The sequence below is a fragment of the Dasypus novemcinctus genome, chromosome X (genome assembly GCF_030445035.2).
Source record: "Dasypus novemcinctus isolate mDasNov1 chromosome X, mDasNov1.1.hap2, whole genome shotgun sequence".
Lineage (NCBI taxonomy): Eukaryota > Metazoa > Chordata > Mammalia > Cingulata > Dasypodidae > Dasypus > Dasypus novemcinctus.
The window spans coordinates 75,581,773-75,601,602 of record NC_080704.1 but is presented as its reverse complement, the minus strand read 5'-3'; the positions used below and the strand labels follow the sequence as shown (position 1 = coordinate 75,601,602).

At 47.9% G+C, this 19,830-nt stretch overlaps 1 protein-coding gene across 2 annotated transcripts in view; it reads right to left on the bottom strand.

Annotated features, from left to right (window-relative positions):
• Positions 1–19,461, bottom strand: part of STARD8 (StAR related lipid transfer domain containing 8) — a 40,173-nt gene extending 20,712 nt beyond the window's left edge. Inside the window, exon 1 of one of the 2 annotated variants that reach the window (XM_058291655.2) lies at positions 19,273–19,461. The gene's annotated coding sequence lies outside the window, so the exon portion shown is untranslated. The remainder of the gene's footprint in view (positions 1–19,272) is intronic. The other variant, XM_058291654.2, reaches the window with a different exon arrangement.
• Between the last annotated feature and the right edge of the window lie 369 nt (positions 19,462–19,830).

Sequence of the window (19,830 nt, the reverse complement as noted above, 5' to 3'; positions counted from 1 at the left end):
TCTCCCCAGGGAAGGGCCCAGCTGATCTGAGCCATAAAAGCTGGGGAAAGGGCACACTAGAAAATGCCAGCTTCAAATCATATCTCAGGGCCACACCCACAGGTCTCCTGGAGGGAGTCTCAGAGAAGGAATGGCTGAGCAGCCACCACCAATGGTGTTAGAAATCAATGACGATCACTATGAAGGCCATGTACCAGGGATCCACTCAGCATGGGACATTCTTCTATGCAGAGAAGGATGGAATGAGGAGAAAAGCAGGGCTTCTGTTTTTGAGAAACACTAGATGAATGAGGGTAGAATTTATGTACCCAGGAAAAAAGGCAGCAACATTTCCCACTGAAGAAATGCAGCAAGGCCTATAGGTGATAACTAAATTGGAGACGAAGTTTTTTCCCATCAAGCTGGCTCTCCTATTTGCAGCTTAAGTTATCTTAGACAATTTCCTTCATTCTGGTTTTGTTTCCCAAATCTATCCAGTGTGCGTTAATAACTTGCCTGTCTACCTCCCTTGTTACTGTGAATTTGATCAAACTTTTTCTGGCTTAGAAAGAGAGCTTTTTATTTTTTTGTAAGACCATTTGAACTTTGTTCTCCCATAGTTTTCCAGGCTCAGTTTCAGATGGTGTCCTAGTTGTAAAGAGGTGAGAAAAGAGGACTTTGAGGAAGAGAAAAGCCAATAAGCAACTAGCTGCAGAAAGTAAAGTCCTCTCCCAAGTCAAGATCCCTAACTCCAAACCTCCCAGACTGGATCCCAGTATTTCACACCGCTACTGGGAAACTCAAGTCCCTGTGCCCTGTCATCACTCAGTGGACTGTGAGAGAGCTGCGCAGGCCCTAGGTTCAGCCGGGTCTTTCCCAATCAAAAAGACCAGAGAGAACTTGGGGAGCAGGCAAGTCACAGGACCCAAGACAAGTACAGAGACTCAGAGGAAAGTGTTCTTTGTTACTGCTGGAGCTCTTGGTGTCCCACTTCTCCCTCTTCTCTCCCTAAACCAGTGGTTCTCATCTCTGGCTGCACATCTGAATCTCCTGGGGAAGGGCTTTTAAAAATGCCAGTGCCTGAGCCCCACCCATGACCAATGAAATTAGAATCTCTGGGGATAGAGTTAGTTTTTTGCTTGTCTTTGAGAGCTCCCTAGGGTACAGAAGGGCAGTTTGGTGGGTGTTGTGTGAAGATAACTTACTCAGTTCGATGAGTTGTTCCATAAGGCAGCCTTCAACAAATCCATTGGTCTCCTATTGGCCTTACTCAGATTCCTATTTGGAAAGGCATCTCCTTGATGACCCTCACCTTTGGACAACTGTCTCCCCAACAGCATCATATTTGCATGGTCCCTCCCACCTTCAGTGAGTACTGAAAGAAAAGCAAGCATCCTGAGGGGTGGAGAAAGTCCTGCGAGATCACTGTCTATGTGACAGCCCAACTTCCCAAGGTAGGCTCTGTGAGGCCAAGCTGGCACCCCAAAGTAGGGCTGAGAAGTAGGCAGAAGGATCACATACCACTCTAGGCCCTGCTGCTGCAGCCAGGTCAATGCCAAGCCCTGGCAAATAGCTTCTCAGATCATTTCTCTTGGTTGATGCAAGTCACCTTGTTTTTGCCCACCCAAGATAGCCCCCTTCTCAAGGAGGAGATGCTAGCCTACTGGCAGAGGGCTGATAAAATCAGAAGCTACCATCTTCAGCATTTGGACCCAACTGCTTAAGACCAGCTCCCTTTGCCCTCCCATAAGGATATACTATGAGGCCTAGGCCAAAAGAAGCTGTTAGGCCTGGCTGTTAGGCCTGTCCCTAGGAGGTGGTGCTTTATTCTAATTTGCACAAAGCTACCCTCAAGTTGTCAGTTACCCTGGTAGAGATTCTGCCACAGGTAACTAACTATGCTATCTCTCTCTCTCTGGGGGACAAAGGGAGGGGGCCTTTGCAAGGACCTGTATCAAAAGCTGTCAGGTTAAATCTTTGGTCTGTCCATGTGCTAGCTGAGGCCTGAATCTCAGCAAAGTTGCAACACATACTCTCCAGTTCATTGGGCTCACCCAGGATAACTAACAAGGAGATGATGATGGACAATAACCATCCAAAGGAACAGAGAGAGTCTGCAACTGAAAGTAAGATAATGCTATCCACCTGTCCTATGGGATATAAGCCCCCTCTCAATTAGAGGCGGAGTGGGCATCACCATCTCAGAATCCTCAAGACTGGGGAATGAACAATGGACTAAAGTAGACTTATTATTATTCTATTATAGATTTATTATTATTCTAGGAATGGAAGTCCTTGCATTTTTGATATAAAGGCAGTGGCCTCCAGAGGTTCTGAGGGGAGGGGGAGGAAAGAATAGGTATACCATGGGGGCATTTTCAGGACACTGGAATTGTCCTGCATGACATTGCAATGACAGATCCAGGCCATTATATATTTTGTCATAACCTACAAACTTGTGTGGGACAGAGTATAAACTATAATGTAAACTATTATCCATGGTTATTGGCAATGCTTCAATATGTGTGCATCAGTTCTAACAAATGTACCACACTAATGAAGGATGTTAATATGGGAAAGTGTGGGAGGGGGAGGGAGTGAGAAATATGGGAATCCCCTGTATTTTTTATGTAACATTATGTAATATAAAGCTTCTTTAAAAATAAAAAAATTTTAAATGCTATCAGGGATGCCAAGAGTTTCCCTTCTGACCTTGGAGCTGAGATTTGGAGGGATCTGCAATATGCTGTCTACTAGGAGGGCCAGCACACTTGTTGCCTCTCCCTGTTCCTGCTGCTCTTAGCTGGAATAGCAACTCTAACTAGATTCTTTCAGGGGAGGGAGGCACAGGCAGGGAGGGAGACAAGACCAAAATAGCTCTCATCCCACATTCCAAACTTCACAGGAGGGGCACTGCAGCAAGGGCCACTGTATTTCAACTGGCCTAGCTTGGCAGTGCTAGACATTGGCCGGCCTCTGGCTTGTTAGGTTGCTGGAAAGAACTCAGGGCCCCTGAGCACCTGTTCAGATGCCAGCCTCAGTCTCATCCCATCTGAGCCACACATTTGGGCACCAGCAAGCCCCACCTAAGGGATGTTTGGCAATGTCTGGAGACATTTTTGGTTGGAATGAACAGGAGGGGAGTTGCTACTGGCATCTAATGGGCAGAGGACAAGGATGTCACTAAACATCTCATAATACACATGAGAGCCCCCCACAATGAAGAATTATCTGGCCTAAAATGTCAACAGTGCTAAGGTTAAGAATTCTGCTCTACCAAAAAGCTCCAAACATAATTATACATTGTCTTGTATTCTTTCAGGAAAAGAAGCTGGTGTCAGAAACTTCAGAAGACAAGAGGCCCAGGATCTAAGCCTTGCTAATAACTCCCTGTGGACCCCAGGGGACTTACATTCTCTTTCCTGGGCCACAGGGTCCTTATCTGTAAAGTAAAGATAAGAATTACTCTCTCTTTTGCTCCAGTTTCTTTATCTGCAAAATGGAAAGAATAATAGCACCTATGCCTCATCAGGCTATTGTGAAGAGAAAAGAGTGAATCTGCATGAAGTACTTAGAACAGTCCCTGGCACAGAGTAACGGCTTCATGAGCATTTGCTATCACTGCCTTAGTTTCCTTATGTACGTAATAAAAAGTGTGGTCACATGAGCTTGAGGTTGTGAAAGGCTTTGTGAATAGTTAAGTGCTTGCTATGCAAGTTGTTAAAGGCCTTCCTGAACCCATCTTGGTATGTAATGGGTCCTACGTGCAGACACACACAGGCGTGCCATTCCTTGGCCTACAAGTCCCTTAGGCTAGCTACAGTCCAGCTACTGGAAGCAGGAAGGAGAGCACCAGAGTTCGACCACCCCTAGCAAACGTGAACAATGGTATGATGGTTTGAAGCTGTCTGTATCCCCAGAAAAGTATGTTCTTAAATGTAGTCCATTCCTGTGGGTGTGGACCATTGTAAGTAGGATCTTTTGGTGAGTAGGATCTTAAGATGTGACCCACCTCATTCAGGGCTGGGCTTCATCCTCTTACTAAAGTCTTTCATAAGAGAATGAAATTCAGACAGAGAAAGAAAGCCACAGAAGCCAAAAGCTGAAAGCAACAAGCCCTGGAAGAGAAGGGTGAGCCCAGCAGACACTGCCATGTGCCTTGCCATGTGACAGTGGATTCAAAGAGTTCCAGCTGCTGATCTTTGAGGGAAAAGCATCACCTGATGATGCCTTGATTTAGGTATTTTGCTCAGCTTCGAAACTATAGGCTTATAAACTAATAAATTATCACTGTTAAAAGCCAATCCATTCATGGTATCTTCTTTGAGAGGTTTTAGCAGACTGGAACAGGGTATTATGGGGGCAAAAAAACATGCTTGTCAATATCCTCAGAGGCCTTCCCTATTTAGCACCTTTATACCTACTCAGAACCAAACCAGACTGCATGCAAGACTCATTCAAGACTAGACCTCACAAGCTCTGGAGGTGGCAGGAGAGCAGAAAATGCCCCCCCAACCAGGGGTGTTGAGAAAGACAAAAGGCATACCTTTTAGCTACATCCATCAACACCCAGCTCCCAAACCCTTTCAGGATTCCACATTCCAAGCTGCCATCTGATGGTTCAGGGAAGTGGGGAGATCAGAAGACCCTGGCCTGGAAACAGCTTCTGGGTTCAGCAGGAAGGGCCATGTCCACCCTTACCCATCCATCTATCCTATTTCCCAGAGCCCTCACCCAAGTGGAGTGAGTCAGCCTAGAATAAAGGGAACTGAGGGGCCGGGTGGGAATAAAGGCTAGTGATGACAACATTGTGCTTCTCAAGCCCCCAGCAGGTTAAAAGCTTGGCAGGGCAACAGAGGTCTGTCACACAGCTTCCACACACAACCCTGGGGTGCACAGAGAGCACCCTGAGTCACCATGAACTGTCCACCTAGCAAATACCAGAGCAAGGAAGTCTTTGGATACCCATCAGTCTCCTCAGGGGAGGTTGCCACAGCTTTCCAGGTGCAAGCCTGGGACACCCATACTTTGCAGGGTCCATCCCATTTTGAGGTTGGCTCTGGGAGTCTTTTATTGTATTTATTTTTTTAATATTACATTCAAAAATATGAGGTCGCCATATACCTCCCAACCCCCTCACCCAACTCCCCGCCCCCCCATAACAACAATCTCCTCCATCATCATGAGACATTCACTGCATTTGGTGAATACATCTCTGAGCACCGCTGCACCTCATGGTCAATGGTCCACATTATAGCCCACACTCTCCCACAGTCCACCCAGTGGGCCATGGGAGGACATACAATGTCCGGTAACTGTCCCTGAAGCACCAACCAGGACGACTCCAAGTCCCAAAAACACCCCCACATCTCATCTCTTCCTCCCACTCCCTACCCCCAGCAGCCACCATGGGCACTTTCTCCACACCAGTGCCACATTTTCTTCGATTACTAATCACAATAGTTCATGAATAGAATATCAGTAAATCCACTCTAATCCATACTCTATTCCTCCATCCTGTGGACCTTAGAATGGTTGTGTCTACTCCACAACTATATTAAGAGGGGGCTTAGATTCCACATGGATGCTGGATGCAATTCTCCTGCTTTCAGTTGCAGGCAGTCTTGGCTCCCTGGTGTGGTGGTTGACCTTCTTCACCTTCATGTTAGATGAGTGGGGTAAGTCCAATAAACCAGAGTGTAGGAGTTGCAAGTCTGTTGAGGCTCAGGGCCTGGCTATCACATGGTCAGTCCAGGGATTCAGGTCCCCTGGGTATACATTAAACCCCAGTATCAACTACAATTCCAGTAAAAGTAAAAGGAGAGACTTGTGGACAAAGATCACATCTAAGTCCAGCTCCATCACACAGAAACACAAACTCCAAAGCAGGGCCAACTGAGATGGCGCTGAACTCCATCTGCCATGACCATAGAATCTGTGGGTCTCTGTAGCCCTCAGCAGAACCAATTCCTGGGGTTGTATCTATTTTATCTGTCTCTGGGACTCTGCTCAGGTGTGCATAAGGGCAACCCCTCTGATAACCTCCCAGCTCTTTTTGGAGACTCACAGCCATATAAACTCATTTGTCTTTTCCATTTCCCCCTTTTCTTCAGGTCAAAAAGCATTATTAATTCCTGGTATTATATGTAGACTGAGATATTCTGCTGGTCTGAGTTGACCCTTTTATTCAAGGTCATTTTCTAGTTACATCATCAGCTGGTACTTGGTAGTAATCCCTTGGCGCCAGGGAGGCTCATCCCCAGGAGTCATGTCTCTGGGAGTCTTAAGTAACTGGAGCGCCTGAATCCATCTTGGAGAATTCCTGGGGCCAAGAAGAAAAAACACTGGCTTCTGCATCAGATGGAGTTGGGCTCCTTGCTGGGCTGAATGACCTCAGGTTAGTCCTTCACCTGCCGAGCTTGTTTCTTCAACCATAAAATACCTGACAACATTGTTGCAAGGATTCCTTCACATAATGTAAGCTAAACCCACCGTGCTACTAGCACATTCTAGTGAAAAAAGGTGGTCTTCAGATCTGAAGTGTGAAACCATGAGAGTCAGTCTCTGCCTTACCTGGGGGCCTCAGGAACATCCAGGCAGCCTGCCTTTCACCTTAGTGATGCCCTGATGAGGGTAAAGTGAAGAATGGATATGGCATTCAATAGAGGTCCCTTGTCTTTGGACACTAGGGACACTTGCAGGGCCAGCTGGGGGGAGGTGGCAGCTTGGGTTTGGGGTTTTTGTAAATTCAGAAGTTATGCTGAAACCCCTAAGTGTGTTTCTGTTTTGCGAAGCTGTGGCCTTAGCTCCTGTACACAGATGTAAATAAGAGTCACAAAGGCCCCATGCCTATACCAGACCTCTGGCTTGCTGGGGTGCTTGAGGATTTGGGCCCAGAGTTGACCTAGTCTGTGGTCTCCTAGGCCAGGCCCTTGGAAACTGATGGAACAACTAGTACTCAATACAGCGGGGCCAAGGCAGACAGATGACATTCCTGCCCGGTCCAGGGCTTCCCTGTGACAGGAAAGGTCAAAGCTGCCACCTCCTCTGAAACAGTCACTCCACTAGCTTTCTTCCTCCTAGGGGCTACTGCCCCCAAACCAGTCCTAGGTGGTCTGACAAGGTCATGGTGACAAGGAAAGACAGGTGCTTTTATAAGACACGTGACACCCCACCACCTCCAGTCTTCAGACTGGAGCAGGAGGTGCCAGCCAAACTAGTATGAGGCAGATGTTAGACCAGTGGTAAGTTGTTCCCCACTGTGTACGGGTTGGAAAAGTATTGGATTGAAGATCAGGAGAACCGCATTCTGGCCTCAGCTCCACCAGGAACTTGTTGGGTGACTTTGGGCAAGCACCTCTTCTGTCTGAGCCTCAGTTTTACCATCTTATAAGGGCCATTATCCAAAATCCAGACCAGGAGCAGAGGTATCAGTAATTGAGAGTGACTGGTTCTGTAGAGGGCACTGTTCTCTTCTTTCACATTCCTTCCTAGGAGACCCAAAAGGAGGTCCTACATAACCATCCCAGGGTCCACAGGATGGAGGAATAGAGTATGGATTAGAGTGGTGTTCTGCTGGGGAACTATTGCGATTAGTAAGGGAAGAAATTGTAGTAGTGATGTGGAGAGGGTGGCCACGGTGGCTGCTGATGGTAGGGAGACAAAAGAAGAGATATGGTGTGGGGGTATTTCCCAGATTTGGAGTTGTCCTAGGTGGTGCTGCAGGGACAGGTGCTAGACATTGTGTGTCCTGTTGTGGCCCACTGGGTGGACTGGGGGAGAGTGTGGACTACAATGTGGACCACTGTTCATGTGGCGCAGCAGTGCTTCAGAATGTATTCACCAGGTGCAGTGGATGTGCTGCAATGATGGAAGAGGTTGTTGAAGTGGGAGGGGTGGGGTGGATGGGTTGGGGGGTATATGGAGAACTCATATTTTTTTAGTGTGACTTTTAAAAGAAAATAAAGAATTTTAAAAAATAAATTGTTTTCTCATTAAAAAAACAAAAAACAAAAGGAGGTCCTAGGTGGGGACCCACAGCAAATCCTTCTTCCCCCACAAACTAGGTCTCCCAATGTTCCTGCCTCCAAAAGGCACCAGACACCTAGGCTTCAACCTCAACTCATCCTTGTCCGTTTTCTCTCCCCACATATATTTAGTCACCAAATTATGTCAACTTTTCCATCAAATTTTCATGAACTCTCTCATCCAATCATGCTCCAGGTTCTCATGCCTGAATTACTTTGACCCTCCAATTTCCCAGCCTTCAACAGTTTATCCTGCCAGCTTCATCTTCCAAGAGCCAAGCTCTAACCTGACCACTCTCCTACTCTGCAACCTAACCAGCTACCCATTGCCCACAGCCCAAGCCCAATAGCAAACTATTCTCTACCTAGTATTTGAGGCTCTCCATGTTCTAGGCTCTGCCTGACTTGAAACTGCAAACTCTTATTTAGTCATCAAGTTGCAAGTCAAACTTCCCATCCTGTGAAGGCTTCTCTGACCTCACACCAACACCCTCCTATCCAGTGGCTTACTTAAATTAAGTGTCCCTTTTGAGTAATGAAAACATTCTGAGATGAACTAAGCTGATGTCAGCACATCTCTGTGATGAAACTGAGAGCCACTGAGGGAACACTTTGGAGGGATTGTACAAGGCAGGGGACTGTATCACATAGTGAACCCCATGGTGAATGATGGACTTTGGTTAACAGTACAAATATGAGAAAGTTCTCTCATGAACTATAACAAATATATAATACCAATTCAGGGTGTTAATAAAAGGATAGTTTGTGGGGAAAATACAACAAATAAAAGCTATGGACTATAGATAGCAGTAATATTATGATGACATTCTTTTATCTTTTGCAACAAATGTGTCACAACAATGTAAGGTGTTGGTGGACGAGTGATGTATGGGAATCTTGTATGGTATGCATGATTGTTCTTTAAAATTTTGAAATAAAAAAATGAAAAGAAAAAAAATTAAGTGCCCCCTACACATTTCCATTACTTTCTCTGTAGCACAAAATTGTCTTCCCCATTCAACTGGGAGCTCCTTGAAAGTGGGGACTGGGTCATATGGGTCTTGGTGTCCTCAGTGCAGTGTGGCAAGGGCGGCTGAATGTTTTAGCAATACAGACAGGAAGTCTTGCTTCTTGACTGAACAGCTTGCTTTGAGGATGGAGGCTTCTGACACCACCCCCTCCTCTGGCATCATCACAGCATAGAACATAAAACTGGATGCACGCCTTCAACTCAATGATGACTCACTGATTGGCAATTAACCTGGCCCCAGGGACCAAGGCCCAGAGGTGTGAGAATTGAAAATGGTCTTTGCCTGAGGTTGGAGGTCTTCTGGCCTCAGGGAGCACATAGCTCCACCATCTCAAAGCGATTCTGAGGGGACCCAAGCTCACCTGAGAGAATGGAAATATGCCACCTCCTGCATTGTTCTCCTTGCCAACAAAGTCCTGGTGCTTGCCTATCTTGATCCTGTGCCACCAACCCTGTGTCCCACCCCCTCCTTGCTTACTTCCTTTTCTTTTTGCCTAGGCCAAATATAAACTCACAGGCAGGAAATGCCTTAAAGGAGCTGGCCCCACCCTGAGATCCAGAGAAAACTGTCTCTGACTGAAAGGAAATGGACCTTAGAGAAGTGGCCTCCACAGGCCAGGTCTGTTCTCCCTTGGAAGGCAAGCAGACACAGCCCCTCCCCCGAGTCCCAGAAGATAGCCAAAGCGAATTGCTGGGGCCTGCAACCTGGGGGGACAGGAGTGACAACTGGCATGTTGAAGCCATGGTGGGCTGAGGGAAGGAGAACCGCAAATGGTGGCCTAATGCCTGTGTAAAACCTAGAGACATCAAGGTTGTGGAACATAGTAGAAAGAGTAATAGGCCAGCAACCTGAAGACATGGGTTTTATCCTGGCTCTACTACTTATTAGCTGTACCTGTGCTCATTATTGAAAACAATATTTATGATACTGAATATAATTATTAATAATAATTACTACTAAGCACCAATACTTATTGAGCAGTTACTATGTGCCAGGCCCCAGGCCAGGGATGGTACATAGATCATGTATGGTAAGTTACTTAACTTTTTTGTGCCTCAGTTTCCTCATCTATAAGAGAGGAATATAATCATAGCACTATATTATGAGGTTTTTGTGAGTATAAAATGAATAAATAGTAGCCCAAGTGTACTGAGTCATTAGTATGTCCTAGGTATTACTTTAGGCACTTTCTATATGGATTATATCATTGAATCTTCACAACAGTCCTGCAAGGAAAGTGCTATGATACAAGGGAAGTAGGGCCCAGAAATATTGAGTAACTGGCCCAAAGTCACATAGCTAAGAAGTGGTGGGCCAAGATACAAATCCAAGCAACGTGGCCACTAAGTTATAACACCTCTTCATTCAATATGGGAAAGGCATACAGCAAACACCAAAAAATATATATGGGTTTTTACAGGATAAACCATTAGACTGGAGTAACTTCCTATCACTGGCAAAAGCACTTGATCATCTTACATCTCATTTTGTCCCCATAAAGACCCTGTCCAAAGCAGGCAGCACCCATTGCACAGATGGGGTAACTGAGGCCATGGACTGTCAAGTGGCTTCTATTGCCAGAAGCGTACCTAAATGTCTAAAGTCCTCCTGTTGATCTGTTTCTATTTCAGCATCCCTTGGCTCTCTCCTCCAAATCCAAAACCTCTGAATTCACCTGAAGCTACACCCTTATTCAGCTAATAGCACCAGGGCAGGCACCAAAGTCTGAAAACTGAACAAAAGTGAAACTCTTCTGGAGAACTTAGCCAGAGCTACTGCCAGGCCCACCCTTCTCAAAGAGGCCAAGATCAAGACACTGTTCTTTGAAGCACACCCTGGAGATTGTTTTGTAGGCAAGATAACAAGAATGAGCCCCAAAGCAATGAAGCCTGAAGCTAGTACAGCCTAGAGGGAACAAGCTTGCCACCCCCAAGACACTGAGATGCGAGTATGAAGTAAGGATGGTGAGCTGGATCTTCCGGACCAAATTCTAGTAATAAGGACCCTACCAGCTGGAGAGATCTCAAGTTAATGCTGTCAACATCCTGCCCGCCTCTTGCCACCCACACCTTCTAAATAATGCAACCTGGTTATCAAGACAGCTTATTAAAATGTCTCTTCTTCCCCATTGCCACCTAGCACTCTGCTCTCCACCCCAAGTGCTAGAAGGTGCTAATCAGACAGGCCACCGCCCCCCACCTCCTTTCCACGTGTTCTCTCCCCACCCCAACACAGCTCACCTTTAGAACATCAATCTCTACTCCTTCACGGTTTCCCTCCTAGATTCTGTCCACCTTGGGGGGCAGTGTAAGACAGCACAGGTAGGTAAGGAACCTGGGGACTGTGTTCCTAGGAGTAAGTGATCACCAGTGGGAGCCATGTGCAATCAGGAGCCAAAAGGAGACCCAGACCTCAGCTCTAGCTTCATGTCCAGACCACCAGGAGAGGGAGAGGCCTGGTACAGTGGTTAAGAATGCAGGCAGTGGAGTCTGAATGCATGGGTCCTAATCCCAGCTCCACCACTCCACAACTGTGTGACCTTGGGCATGTCCTTCACTTGATTTCTCCTTGCCTCAGTCCCTTCATAGGTGAAATGGAGACAGGTGATAGCAGTGCCTGCCTTACAGAACTGCCAAGGGGGGTGGGAAGTAAGTTAAACTGGGCCAAGCCCTTAGAAGAGTTCACAGTAATCACTGTTTTTATCATCATTACAACCTTCTCTGGCCATGCCATAAATATTACCAAAGGAGGTCAAATGGAGGGAGACTTGTTGGCGATGGCCAGGAAGAGACTGCTGGAGGAGACAGACCTGAAGTGATAAATAGTATTCCAGGTAGGCAAAGTCCAAATCTAATGCCCAGGAGGTAGCAGGTTTGAGCACTGCACATCCCAAGGAAAGTGGAGGAAAACAAACCCAAAGTGACAAGATTGCAAAAAGGACTACTCAACAACAATACAAATGGCTAGAATTCTATTCATATTATTGGATTTAATAGCCAACAACCCCAAGTGGTAGATACTTATTTCCGATTTATAGCTGACAAAAAGGGCGTTTGGGGAGGCCAGGTAATTTGCCTAGTCCCCCTGAGCTAAGGATACTACAGTCAATGCTGTAAATCATGACACTCTCTGCATAGCTCAGTATGTGTTTTACTTCTGCTCCACTCTGGCCCCTTTCCCATTCTTTGTTTTTCCCATTTAGAAGACGAGATGTTTGGGGCCAAGCTCTTCCTACAATCTCCCTGACCCTGCCACTGCCTGACATGGCTTCAACCTGGAGCAGAAAGACTGACTGTAGGTGACTATCTCACACCTCAGACAGGCCAAGGGCTGGAGGTCATTATGTGAGCAGAGTTACAGCTTGGGGCAGAGGTTCCTCTGTGGTGTGTGGTGAGAAAGATGCCCAGTCAGCCCAAGCTGCCTGGGCCACTGGGTGTGGGTTGGGGGAATCACACAGGGAGGGTTGAGAGTCAGGTGACCTGGGTTCCAAATCCTCCAGCACTGGGAGACTGTTCCCTTCTCCTCTCCAGGCCTCAGTTGGAGACCACTAAGGCTTATCCCAGGGGATCATACAAGGAATCACATCTACTGTGTAGCTTACTGCGCTGCTGTGAGAACAGAAAGGAGTCATGGAAGTGAAAGTGCTTTGTAAAATGTAAAGCTCTTCCAGAAATGGGAGGACTCGTCCTTATCATCATCATCATCTGTTGCAGGAAGTAATGGCTGAGTTGATGTTTTCCCTGTCTAAGTCACCCTTCTGGGCCCCACTGTGTGCATGGCTCCCACTCATTTCCAGTTCCCGTACTCCCTAAAAATGTTCCCTTCCCCTCCATTCTCCACCAGGTCAGGAGACTAAAACAAGGATATACTGGGCCCACATATGACATTGTATTCAACTCCTCAGGGGAGCATCTATGAATGGTGGGCTTGTCCTCTGCTCTAGGGGCACCAATAAGAAGGTTCTACCCTCCAAGGGCTCCCTGGTCCCAGGAGCTGGCTGGACCTGAATGACAAACCAATCAGGGGGAGCTGCATGAGGTGTTTGGACCTAACACACTGCAGGTTCCGAGTCTGCCTGGTGGGATCTCCAGAAAAAGATTAGGGAGAAGTCGCCTGGAAAAGTCAAGGCTGAAAATATCAGAGGAGACAGATTGGCTCCCAAAGTCACCCTTTCCCACTCCCACATATTAAGGGGACCATAAATAGGAGCATGTACAGAGGAGCGTGACAAGGCTAGTAATGAGGCTGGAGCAGCACCTAGAAGAGCTGAAGCTGTTTTGCCTGGAGAAGATGAAGGGGTCATGGGTGTTGTCCTCAGATTTCTGAAGGGCAAAGAGTACAGACAGGGTCCCAAGTGGTCCCAAGCAGCAGTGTTGGAACCCAGGCATAGAAGCCTCTGAGAGACAGTTCAGCTCAAGACAAGAAAAAAACTTTCTGACATTCCAATAACTGCTGTGAAACACATTGAGCTCCCAGGTATTGGAGATGGGTGAACAGGAGCTGGACAAACACTTGGTGGGAAGATTTAAGCTTCAGAAGGAAGAGCCTGTAAAGGCCCTTCTACCCTGTCTTCTGTCAGCACATCTGTTGGGAGAGGGAAGTATAAAGGTGACTGGAGCTGGCTAGGCTCTTGTCTGATTCTCACAGAGACCTGGGCCTGCCCCTCCCAGAATCCAAGAGCACCTTGGTATGGGACTATCCAGGGGAAGCAGGTCACTCATTAACTTGTGGCTGAATGGGTCACAGGGTGGCCACCTGGGGCAGACGTAAGTGTGGGGGTGGTGGGGAAAGGAGGCAAACTGCACAATAGGCCATGATTGAGGAGAACGCAAGCTGTGGCAGTTCGACACCTGTACAGCCAAAATGACTAAACCAGCTGAGGATATTTAGTGACTGGGTCTGAAGAACTGGAGGCCAGCTTGCCTTTGCCCTGGGGATAAGAAATAAAGGTCTGGAGTGGAAAGACATGCTTCCTCTGCTTGGAAGAGAGCCTAAGAGACCACTAAGTCCATGCTCCTCCTCTACCCATTTTATATATGGGGACATGGAGACCCAGAGAAAGCAAAGGTCTTCCTTAACATCACTTACCTTGGAGAGGTAGAGAGAGGAGCCATATTTTCTGGCTCCATAGCTAGCCCACACAGTTCACTAAATGTTGGTTCCTTCTCTTCCCACTAAAAACGGCAGAAAACTGCTTGTGGTCTGGGGCTTTCTAAATTGGGTTTGGACCCTGGCCCAACCCTCCCAAGCCCCACTGCTTGTCTAGATATAGACTCTCTTAGGAAAGCCTCCTCCACCACGGAAGCCCTTACCTCTCCTCAGCAGCAGTGTGGCTGGCAGCTCACCCCCTGGCCTGGTGTGAAGAGACCCACAGCTGTACTGAAAACACACCCACAAGCAGCCTCATCCCATCTCCACTCTCAGCAATGGCCGTCTCTTTGGGTAGGCATTTCTTGCCTTTTTCAACTTTCAAATTGAAATCATGGGGTCAACTGCTCCTAGAAACACTCCCCATTCCCTCTGGCCCCTTTCATGCCTAAAAACTACACTTACTCCACTACCCATCCAAATCCCTACCAAACTCAGTTCCTCTGCCCTTCTAAACACCACCCAAGCTGAATGTGTTTCCTTTGAGCACTATGAAAGAACTACTTCTGTTTGTCCAAGGAAAGGACAGAGGGACAGAATTTTACTCGGCCCCAGAAGTTTCTATGACTGAATGTTTGTCACTGTCCCCATGGGGGAAGGGGTTTGGGATGGGGTCCCTTTAAGGCCTGGGATGGACAAGGAGTTAGTTAATGGCCAGCCCCTAGAGGTGACTTTCCAAGGTGCTTATTAGTGGCTCAATCATTAACCAAGCAGTGGCAGGACCCCAGGCTTGTTGGAAAGAGGCCACTCCCTTCCCAAGGACAGTCCAAGAACAGGAGGTGCAGTCAGGGAGAGCACTCCTGGGATCTTTCTCCCCCTCTCTGGCAGCCTGTGGGTGGTTTGGGGGAAGAGAGCCCTGAACTGAAGGAATCTCTCCCTTAGCCCCATGTGAGGGTGGAGGAGGTCGACACGGATATAGAGGAAGTCAGCCCACCCTTACTGGGGCATGAGGGAAAAGAGAGACAGTGAGAGTTTTTATCATTAATGAGAGAGGAAGCTCCAAGCTGGGCCGTGGTGATTAGATGACAAACTGGGACGCTCATCCTGGATGCATCCTGTTTTGCTCAGGACTGGCCTCAGGGGGAGGGGAGGGGACTGGGTTGAGAGCAGCCTCCTGGGAATTCTCCCAGGCCTAACTACCTCGAGCTCCTGGGTGACCCTGGAGCTGGAGAGGCAAGTGGGAGGGTTATAACTTCCATTTACCACCAGAAAAAATGAAGATGAAGGCACAGAGTTTCCACAAGAATCCTCCACAAGCTGGCCTTAGGATCTGAAGCCCAAGGCCAGGTGACATCTCTGGCAGAGGGACCAGGGCTAGGAGTTTGGCATCTGTAAAATGAGGGGCTGAGGCTCCATAATTCCTCCAGGTTGGACCTTTTGTGGGTCTCTTTTCCACAGTTTAGCTCAAATGTGACTGCCTCTATCAGTTACCTTTTCCTCAAAGGCCAAACCTCCTCCTCCACAAATTGGAAATCTGAATACTGACGAATGCTGTATTAGGTGTGATAATGGTAGTGTGGCTAATTTTTTGAGTCCCTATCTTTTAAGATATATACTGAAATATTTATAGAGGAAGCAATAAGGTGTCTTGGATTTGCTTCAAAATAACAAGAAATGGGGTGGAGGAGATAGGAGTGTGGGTAGGGCGAAGTAGCCACAGGCCAAAGACTGTTGAAGCTGGGTGATGGGTACCTGGGGCCTCAGGGCACTAATTATCTCTAATTTTATATAGGTTTGAAATTCTTCATAACACTCATTTTTTTAAAAAGCTCTTGCAGAGTAAAGAGTCTTGGTTTATCAGGTATTATTTATGCCACTGATTCCAGAACCAGATGGTAAATTCCTCAAAGATGGGGGTTAGGATATCTGTGTCCCCAGAAGACCTAGCACTGAGCCTGAGTTTAATAACTAATAATTCATACAGCACTTGGTAGTTCACAAAGCACTTAGCCATCCATCTCTTCATTTAATCCAGTGAAGTTAAAGAAGCAGGAAGAAACCAAGGGTCTCAGATGGTGAGCAGAGTGGCAGAGCCCTTATTTAAATCTCTGAGAGTCCAACTCCCAATTCCCTGTTCATTGCTCTGCACCAGTCCAGATGCCAGAGGAACTTAATATTCAGTTCTAAAGTTTCCTGCACATGGGTGAGGTAAATAGGAACAGCAACTGTATGCGTGCAAGTTCCTAAAGGAGGACCAGGTAAGAGGAGACTCAGCCCACAAACACAATGTTTCAGCCTTTTGAAAGTGGGCCCAGACTGTGGTCTTGAGTCCCCTAGTTCATATCTACCAGGACTCCTCCCAACACATACAAACCCAGACCCTGAGTCACCAATGAGTAGAGCCTTAGTACACGCTTGGCGCCAATCGTGTGTCAGTCCACACTCAACCACTATGTTTGGGGCTGCATGCTGGGAAGGAAAATATAAAACTCAACTTAGACTTTGAGGGGCTCACACTTCCCATCCTGAAGCCCTAGTATCTTTGAGATCCCTTATTCTTATTTCAGTTGATGAAAAGCCTTTCCAAGACTTGGGGCCATGGCCCTCAATCCTCCCCCAACTGGGAGCCTAAAGAAAAGTTCTATTGAGATGAAGCCAGAAGCAACTCCTTCCTCCAGTCTGAGACCCCTTCCCTACCTCCCCCAAGAAGGCACACCTACCTTTGAGAAGTCTGCCATCTGTTGAACCTGAACTCTCCATGACTAGAACAACAAACTCTAGGAGTATACCAGCAGAAAAGCACAGGCTGCTGGGGCAGCATCTCAATTACAGACACCATCCCATCCTCCCCTTGGGACCTTCTTGCTTTTATGTTACTGCTGCTAATCTCACACCTGACCCGAGGGGTCCTCTGCTCCCGCTCCAATATATGGCCCCAAGAATAGAATTTTGAAACTTCAAGAAGCCAGAGAGGTCTGAAGTTCAGACCCCTTAGTGTTACCTCCCTTGCTCCTCTGCTCAAACTCAGGAGGTACTATGGGGTTTTTGTTTTGTTTTGTTTTGTTTTATTTTATTTTTTTAAATTTCCTACTTCTTTTTTTAATTTAATTTTTAATTTTTATTAAATTTTTTTAAAGGTACATAGATCAAAAAAAATGTTACACTAAAAAATATAAGAGGTTTCTACATACTGCCCCCGCCCCCACTCCTCCCACATCAACAACGTCTTTCATCATTGTGGCACATTCATTGCATTTGGTGAATACATTTTGGAGCACTGATGCACAACATGGATTCTAGTTTACATTGTAGTTTGCAATAAGGAAGGCCCTTATATCCTCCCTGCATAACTCCCTGCCCACCCCCAACACTCACATTCAGGTCACCTTCAGCTCTTCTTGTTCTATATACCTCCAGATATCATCTCCCCCAGCAACCTCTCCTTTCCAGATTTGGGGAGAGGAGTTGCAGATGCACAGAGAAGTTTAGCGTATTTCTTCAAGAGCCACTTAAAGAGGCAGAAAGAAGGCAAGAGAACCAGGGGGCCCTGACTGTCCAGTGTGGTGTTTTTAGCCCTAACTAGAAGTCCAGGGAGCAGAAATTCCAAACCCAAAATTCATAACATAGTCTGACAAAAGGCTGAGGAACAGACCAGAATGTTTAACTATGTTGTAGCTGTATATTTAGGATGAAAGAGTCACACACACACCCCCACCCACTCAAACACCACCATTCCTGTCACATACATTCATTCTGCTCCATCTGTCCCCCAGAAGCCACCTGAAGCTTTCTTCTCTATTCCCTTGAGCTGCCCACCCTCCCATCACCAGACAATTTGTTCTTCCTTCATTCCAGGAGGGTGAAAGTGAAGGTACAAATGCAGAGGGCAATAATGCAGAAGGACAGTGGGGACAGTAAGCCCTAGAGTGGGGGCAGGAGCAGGTACACAGTAGAAGTCAGAGTTTGAAAATAGCTCTGGGTGTGATTCATTACCCTCTCCTCCTCAGTGGGGAGACCTGGCTGGTGCTTGGAGTGGGGACCAAAACAAGCCAGAGGACCAGGACTTGGGGTGAGAGCAGGTTCCAAGCCAGCCCAAATCCTAGGTCTCAAGAAAAGGGTTGGAAACCACTAGCTCTGGAAGAAAACTCCATCAGCCCCACCCCTCCCTACCTCCAGTCTGCCTTTGCTTCTGTCCTGCTCTCTGCCCCCACGACCACTAGTTTTCCAGCTGACTTAGCTGCATAACCACCATAAAGTTCTCCATCTGCATAGTTCCTGTCACCCCAAACATCTCACAGACAACCCTTTACCTGCCAGTTAGAAGCCTGGGCCTGTGTGCCAAGCCACCAAATGTCAATGTGGAAGATATTGCGCCCTTTAGTGACACCCAGCCCACACCTGTGTGCAACTGAAAACATGGTGGCCCGCAGAAGTGGCATGACTCATCCCAGGGCACATGACTTGATGGTGGAGCCCCACTGTCCTGAGTTTTAATTCAGGGCTCAACTTTTAAAAGTATTGGAAGAAATGGCAAGACTCCCCCCAGACTACCTACTTTGGAAATCCTAAAAACTTTCACTGAAAGGCCTTTCCTTAGAGAGTCTCTAATCCAAATCTTATGTTGAACTTCCTGGGGAAACTGAGACCCAGAAAGAGGCGTTTTATCCAAAGGATCTCCCTTGGTCCCCACAGCTACCTTCATACCCTATGTTCCCAGGCGTGTCTCAGAAAGGAAGGCAGTGGCAGACAGGAAAGCCATTACGGCCCGACCAGGGGCTTCCTGGAAATGCCTTCGAAAGCAGAGGAAGGAGAACAGGGGAGGAGAAGCCTCGTGACCCAGCCTCCACCCCCGCCCAGCACCAGTTCCCTCTGATGCCCCAGAGGGACAGGCTCCGGCCAGGCCCTGGGGAATCCTGCGGACAGCTGCCTGCCATCCACCGTCTCCCTCGAGGGGCTTTGGGGGGAGATGCATGGCCGGCACGCCCAGGGGTTCTCCCAATTTCGGCGACTCTGACCTCAAATTTCGGTTTGGTTCACTTCCTTCCTCTCTCCACAAGGAGAGGGGCCGGATCGGCGCGCGCCTGAAAGAATCATTAGGACAAGGAGACGAGGTGTTCGTCTTCCCCTGCCGTCGCCCCAACTCCTACCTGGAGGCCACGTCCACCCGTCTGTATTCGGGACCCCGACCCAGCGGCCAGAGGGAGGGAGATGAACGCAGGCGAGGTTGCTCCGTGTGGAGCACGCGCGGTGCGTAGGGTCTGGCAGAGGGTAAAGGTGCGAGCCAGAAGAGCGGCTGCCGTGGCTGCTAGGCGGTTGTCAACCCCAGTCTACACCGTACAGGTGGGGCGGGAGCAGCGGTAGTCGGGCTGCTGAGACGTCCCGCCCACCCACAGGGCCCTTGGCCAATGAGGGCGCAGTCCGGCCCACTGGCCTCCTCAGAAAGCCGCCCAAATTGGGGTGGGCGGGGTTCTGCTTTCTGCCTCCTCCAATCCAAGCGTGACTGCCTCTCCCTCAGGTCACACCTCTGGGAGGGAGGAGGTACGAGCCGAGAGCCAGTGACCCAAAGCAAAGGAGCTGTTTGGCCAGGCGCATAGGCTAAGAATTGACTTCTGGATCTGTCTGGCACCGCGTGAAGGCTTTGAATATGAGTAGCATGTGCCCAGGAGGCTTCATCGACTTCTCAGGATAACTGATGGGAAATCCAG